The following is a 7,472-nucleotide window of genomic DNA, read 5'->3' on the forward strand; positions in this document are numbered from 1 at the left end:
CACTCAGAGGAGCCCACTAATTTTACACATTCCTCTCTGAGCCCGGCGCTGGGCTGGAAGTGGGTGTTGATGGAAAAAAATGCTGCCTTTCCTGCTATCTGTAAGGGAAGGAGAATCATGGTACGAAGAAGATCCTTGCAGGTGGTGTTTTAAACTTTTCTTGGCGCATTTCCCAATCCCCCAGGTCAGAAACGAAACTAACCTATCCAAGCCCCCCTTTGAAGGAAAAACAGTCGCCTGTGTGTCACGGGCAAGTCCGAGTCCGGCGGCGCGTGCAGCAGAAAATGGCTAGCTTGAAGTCAGACAAATAAAGGAAACCGCCAGCTCGCTCAGCTCCCCTTTTATCTTGGGGTTGCTGGGCGTTCCCTTAGAACGGGAAATTTAGAACTTCAAAAGCTCTTCGAGAAGATAGGGAGGACAATCCTAGAAACTGCGACCCAGCTCTAGATTGTTAACCCTGGGGCGTTATCGACCATGCGGTTTGCTTTTGCTTTTAGTGACGAAAATCACAGCACGCGAGCTTCCAGGCAAATAAAATTGAACCTCTAAAGTAAGAAAAATTACTGTTTTACCTTTTTTTAAAGACAGCAGGGCTGCTGTTTTTATACACAACTGAAAAGGGGTGGAAATCTCACAATTGAGTTCAGCAAGCCACAGGAGAGTAATTATTGTTGAATGGAATCAATTGCAGTGGCTGAGCTATCAATTAAGAATTAACTAACATTTACCCTGGCAGCTATCAGGCTATACCCTGGCTAACAGAACAGAGAGATTCTCAGGAAATGGGTCTTTCAGTTTGACTAATAACTGCCCCAAGGCAGGACTGAATTGTGAAACGTGGCCCTCTTTATATGAGATAAAGATAGATTATCCGTCATCTTCTGGAATTACAGTGAATTGACTACTGACTTTCTCTTCATTTTTATTGTTTGTTTTCTGATGAATGAGGACGTGCTTATTTTGCCATTCTGCCACAAATTGTAGAAGGGATGCACAGAGTCCACCAGTGTGTCTGAATTAATTCCCACAACCATCCTGTAAAGTGAGTGTCATTAGCCCCGTTTCAACATAAAGGAATGAAAAGCTCAGCAAGGTTACATAAGTACATTGCTCCAGAACTGCAGTTGAAACCAAGGTTTATTGGATTCTGAAGCTATTTCTTCTCTCTAGAGCAGTGATTGCCCACAATCTACACACATATTATAATGCCAAAAAAAAAAAAAATCCACCGACCCCAGCAACTGCTCTCACAGACCAATTTCTATATTATCAACATTATGCTGTTTGTCAAACCTACACTGTTCCAAGCTCCTAACTTTACTGAATCCATTTTCCCCCACCTCTAAGTCCTTCTATGCACTACTTCCAAATGAGTTTGCTAAAACACTGTTTGGTTTTGCTGTCAGCATCTTCCCCTTCTAAATCAGGTCCCTCTTGCCATGCAATTCTTTGCTGGCCATTTAAAACTCTCTGATCTGGGCTCTATGCACCTTTCCCACCTTGTCTCCCCCTTCCAGTGTTTCCCCTTCCCAGTGAAATGGGAAACATTTCACGGCAAACTGGTCTACTCCCAGATTCTTGATTGCATCTCACCTACTGGCCTACCTGGAATCCAATCCTACCTACTCTTCTGTTTGGGAGAGCTTTGTGGGGTGTTTTGTTTTGTTTTTGAGAGTTTTTAAGATATATTCTCTTAGAAACTTTCAAAGATGTAATACTGTATTATTAACTATAGTCACCATGTTGTACATTACATCCCTATGGCTTACTTATTTTGTAAATGGAAATTTTTACCTTTTAATCCCCTTCTGTGTGCTAAGTCCTACTCTTCTCTCAAAGCCTTAAGTCCTTGTCCTTGCTGTGCCCTACAGCAGACAGAAAAAGGGGTCCATTGTCTAGTTCTGCACTTGCTTGCCGTGTAACTTTGTGCTGTGCTGTGCTAGGTTGCTTCAGTCATGTTCAACTCTTTGCAACCCCATGGACTGGAGCTCTCCAGGCTCCCTGTCCTTGGGATTCTCCAGGCAAGAATATTGGACTGGGTTGCGATTTCCTACTCCAGGAGATCTTCCTGACCCAGAAATGGAAACTGCATCTTTCACATCTCCTGCATGGGCAGGCAAGTTCTTTAACACTAGCGCCACCTGGGAAGACCTAGTCATTAAAATATCCATCAGAAACCTAATCACCTCTTTTATAAAATGGGACTTTAATATACTCACATCAAAGGTTATTACAATCCTTACTGAAATTGTATAGATGTGTTAACATATGGTTATCTATGTCTAGTTATATTCATTTCCTATCTTCCCAGACTCTGAAGAGGCTGCCCATGCCTAATACCTTTGTATTCCTTACCCCCAATTCAAGAAAAACATTCAATAAAAATATAGGATGGAAAATGGATTGGCAGATCACCTCTAACCCTGCTCCCTTCCTTAAATGCACCCAACCCCAAACAATCTCATAGCTAGAAACCATAACTACTTAACTGTGCTGTACTTAGTCATGTCCAACTTTTTGCAACCCTATGGACAGGAGCCTGCCAGGCTCCTCTGTCCATGGGGATTCTCCAGGAAAGAATACTTGATTGTGTTGCCATGCCCTCCTCCAGGGGATCTTCCCAACCCAGGAGCTGAACCCAGGTCTCCCGCATTGCAGGGCAATTCTTTACCGTCTGAGCCACCAGGGAAGCCCAAGAATACTGGAGTGGGTAGCCTATCTCTTCTCCAGGGGATCTTCCTGAGTCAGGAATCAAACAGGACTCTCCTGCATTCCAGGTGGATTCTTTACCAGCTGAGCTACCTTAACTATCTCTCCCCATTTCCTTTTCTCAATCTTAGTGCCCTGGCAACAATCCCCTCTTCTTACTCTCCCACTATTCATGCAGCAACCCTTCACGGCCTCAGGCATTTTCTGCACCAACCACTTAACCTGCCTCTTAGCCACCCATTCCTCCTTGTCCCTCAGTCAGGGACACACTTGTCTGGAGCCTGCTCTGCTTTGCTCTCCCAGATGCTCTCCAACAGCGGCTGGATGGCTACCAGTCATTTTTCCAGTCCCAGTCATAGGAAGCCTGCCTGGCTCACATTCCAGCAGCAGGAGATGGGGGGAGGGACTGTCCCACCCCCACAGGGATGGCAGGATAGAATAACAGGAAGTTGCCTCCCATCCCCTCTGCAGCTGGAGTGATAACAGCTGTCATCTGTGTCCAGAAAACAGAAGACTCAAGAGGAAAACAGCAAATAGGTCCCGGGCTGGAGCAGTAGTGTCCAACCAGGGGTTCCAGAGTGGGTGAGAAAGGAACCCAGAGGGTGAGATTTCAGCTTCCTTCTCCCCACCTCTCCCTCCCCTCCCCCTTAATTAGAGTTACAGCTCTTAGCTATTGTATCAATACATTTGCAAGCATGCAAAGTCACTTCAGTCTTGTCTGACTCTTTGAGACCCTATATGGATTGTAACCCACCAAGCTCCTCTGTCCATGGGATGGGATTCTCCAGGCAAGAATACTGGAGTGGATTGCCATGCCCTCCTCCAGGGAATCTTCCTGACCCAGGGGTGGAACCTGCGTCACTTACGTCTCCTGCATTGGCAGGAAGGTTTTTTACCACTAGCATTACCTGGGAAGCCCATCCATTCATTTAGGCTTCACTCTAGCACTTCATTTTGCAAAGAGATCTAACTCTTCAATAAATAGATTGAAACCAATGGCCTCTGGGTGTCTTGCTGCTGCTGCTGCTAAGTCACTTCAGTCGTGTCCGACTCTGTGTGACCCCATAGACAGCAGCCCACCAGGCTCCCCGGTCCCTGGGATTCTCCAGGCAAGAACACTGGAGTGGATTGCCATCTCCTCCTCCAATCCATGAAAGTGAAAAGTGAAAGTGAAGTCGCTCAGTCGTGTCCGACTCTTCGCGACCCCATGGACTGCAGCCTACCAGGCTTCTCTGTCCATGGGATTTGCCAGGCAAGAGTACTGGGGAAGCCCCAAAGTATCAGGACATTGAGGGGAGCAAAATAGGATACCCAGTGTCTACCCATTATCCTGGATCTTAACTTATTTAATGAAAAAGTCCATTTACAGCTCCTGTGGCTTCAGCACCAATCAACTCTGAGGGTCTAGATATGTATTTTCTGTCAAATTATGCCTATGATCAGCCTGACCTATAGTTCCTATGAGTTTTGTCAGACAATAATGACTGTGGGGTTGGGAAGGGCACACTGTGAAAGCAGGGGGGGGAAACCTGCAGAGAATAACAGCACTAGAACTTAAAATGGACCCTAAAGGTCATCTGGTATAACCACCTATTGGATGCCAGATCCCTTTCTACTGTGGTCCTGACAAGTGGCCTTCTGAATTTATCTGGCAACAAGGGGCACAAAAGCTGAGAGAACATACCACCACTGAAATTCTTCTCCTGGAAACCCATATCCTGCTTTTCTGACTATTTTCCCAAAACCCTCTGTCTTGTGTCTTTTAATCCTCACAACCATCCTGTACGGTGAGTGTCATTAGCCCCATTTTAACATAAGGAATCAAAGGTTCAGCATGGTTACATAAGTAAATTGCTCTAGGACATCCAGAACTGGGATGAAAACCAAGGTCTCCTTGACTGCAAGCCATCTTTTCTTTATCTCCCCAAAGCACTGATTGTCCACAATCTGCTCTCTTTCAGCTCTGTGCTCTGGAGTAGCAGAGAGCAGCCTGGCTTTTTCTATTCCTCCCACCCCCAAGCCTGTACAGGCCCAAAGTTTATTTAGAAACAGACACCAGTAGAGGCTGACCCCACTCATAAAAGTTGTGTCCTTCGCTGACTGGTCTTTATAGGGTTCCATCTTCAGCTCTCCAAAGCACAGTCATGACCACTCTTGGTACTTTCAGAACAAGTGAACATCGCCCAAACACCTCTCTGGCATCCAGAGATCCTTACATTGTGGCCGCCAACCTGCCTTTCTGAATGTATCGTCTTCTCTGCTTTATACTCACACACTCTGCAAATGAATGACTTTGCACCCATATTCTCTAAGAATCTTTCCTCAGTTAAGAAGAATCCTTGCCCATTTCTGCTAAAGTCCACCTCCCAGGGTGGTTGTGATAATCTGATGTCATATGCAAGATAACAAAACACGTCGCCTGACACATAATGAGTCATTAGTAAACATCTTCCTTTATCTTAGGACAGAAAACAATTGTACTATTATTTTTATATATGGCCTATGGCTCTCACTGACTGTAAGTTCCTTACAGTTCTTAAGGGCAAGATGCCAATTTGCTTCATCTTTATGTTCTTTACAGAATTTAGAACCATTCATCATCCTATGGACATTCAACAAAAATTCACCAAATGAGTGAATGAGGCTGTCTTTTGATTAAGACTTCTAACCTACTGTAGGCTGTGTCTTTAGAAGTTCAAGAAAAACCCCCACTAGCATGATCCTAGAGGACCTGGGTACCTCAAATTGCTCTCATCCTAGTCACATTGCCAAACACAGAGGGGGTTGAACACATGGTATAAATCATGAACCCAAATTCAGATGAAACAAGCTTAGCTTTAGAATTCCTTCTTAGAGGAAATTGCCGCTTATTCTGTCTGATTCTATGCACGGTGTTGGTGATAACCCAGATACCATTTTAATATTCTTCAGCTGAATACTGAGTTACTGCTCAGCTGTCACCGCTGGCATCGTTTGTGAACCCAGTTCTCCTTCCCATTCCCTGCCTGCCCATGGAGGACAGGTTAGAAATAGGCCCAACATCTCATTCCAAGCAGAGTCTTATTTTATTTTAAACATTTTTGTGTGGACCATTGTTTAAGTCTTTATTGAGTTTGTTACAATATTGTTTCTATTTTATGTTTTGCTTTTTGGCCATGAGTCATATGGGAGCTTAGCTCCCTGACAAGAGATTGAAGCCACAGCCTCTGCATTGGAAGGCCAAGTCTTAACCACTGGCTGGCCAGGAAGTCCCAGCAGTCTTATTTTAATCACTCTTTCCTTGCAACCCAGGTTGTGGTGGCTTTTCTTTGGCTATCCACCAGAGAAATCCAAATACCTAGTTACATTCAACATTTCCATTGTATTATTCTATTTATAAAAGGAAAATTTTAAACTAAAAATAGAAACTGTTTGTTCTCATGGTATTTGATTAATGTTCAATTAATGGTTCAGTTGAACAAATTAAAACTCCTTTAAACAATCCATCCCATTTATAAATACAGTTAATTCAGTTTCATAAAAGTGTGTCTGATTCCTCTACTCAAAGAGAGGTCAACAGGATGGAGAGTTGGACCGTTCAGTATATAATAGTAATTCTTATTTTCCATTCCAGGCAGATAGTATGCATAGCATTCTTCCCAAGCAAGTCAAGCCTTTTTGCAAGCTGTCAGGTCTTTCCTGGAGTGACAAGTCACTGCCATTTCTTCCTACCAACATGCACTGTGCACAGACCTCTTTAGAGGTCCTGGGAACATGCTCGATCAACAATAGGGCATTACTCATAACCAGTAACTCCACCTAGATTTTTCACCTGCTACAATATAACTAAGGCTCATTTTTCAAATAATATATCATAGCTCACTACTAATCAAAATGTATCTTGTTTGACATAGTGGTGTGCCCCATTCTCTGGACTGTGCCTCCAAGCGAAAGTGAAAGTTGCTCAGTTGTGTCCGACTCTTTGAGACCCCAGGGACTATACAGTCTGTGGAATTCTCTAGGCCGGAATACTGGAGTGGGTAACCTTTCCCTCCTCCAGGGGATCTTCCCAACCCAAGGATCGATCCCAGGTCTCCTGCAATGCAGGAGGATTTTTTACTAGCTGAGCCACAAGGGAAACCCAGGCCTCCAACTGACCCATTAATTCCTCCTCACTCACCTTTTCACCTGGATCATCATTAAGTTACTGTTACTTTATTCAATCTCTCCTAATCTTTAACTAGAATTCTTCTACATAACTAGAATTTATATTTTAAAATGGCATGTCAGACTTTAATCCAGAAGCCTCTGTCTACACGGATTAAGAGGAATGAGTTTTAGAACAGATATGAGATGTTAATGAGTTTATAAAACAGATATAAGATGAGGATGGGACAACTGGTTTAGACAAATGTTTTCATTAAAGGAACTTTCTTGCAAGTTGAAACAAGTTGCTGATAAACTAATCTTCACGCTGGAGCATCTTATCGCTCAAATCCTATAAAAAATATGTTTCTCTGCTACCTTCCCTTGCTCTTCCAGATTCTATCTCCAGAAGAGCCTCTCCACTGATGAATGCTGATTGTGTAACATCTGAATTGCCAGATAATTAGTACTGTGGTTTGTTAAACTAGTTAAGGTATGAAAGAAGCAAAGAGGAATTATGACAGCTATCACTTCTGTGTGTCTGTCTTTAAAATACTTTAAATCTCTTCCCTCTTATTTTACCTTATATAATCTCCATGTGACCCTACATTGTTTAAATTCTGAATTAGATGTAACAG

This window comes from Bos indicus, chromosome 5 (genome assembly GCF_029378745.1).
Source record: "Bos indicus isolate NIAB-ARS_2022 breed Sahiwal x Tharparkar chromosome 5, NIAB-ARS_B.indTharparkar_mat_pri_1.0, whole genome shotgun sequence".
Lineage (NCBI taxonomy): Eukaryota > Metazoa > Chordata > Mammalia > Artiodactyla > Bovidae > Bos > Bos indicus.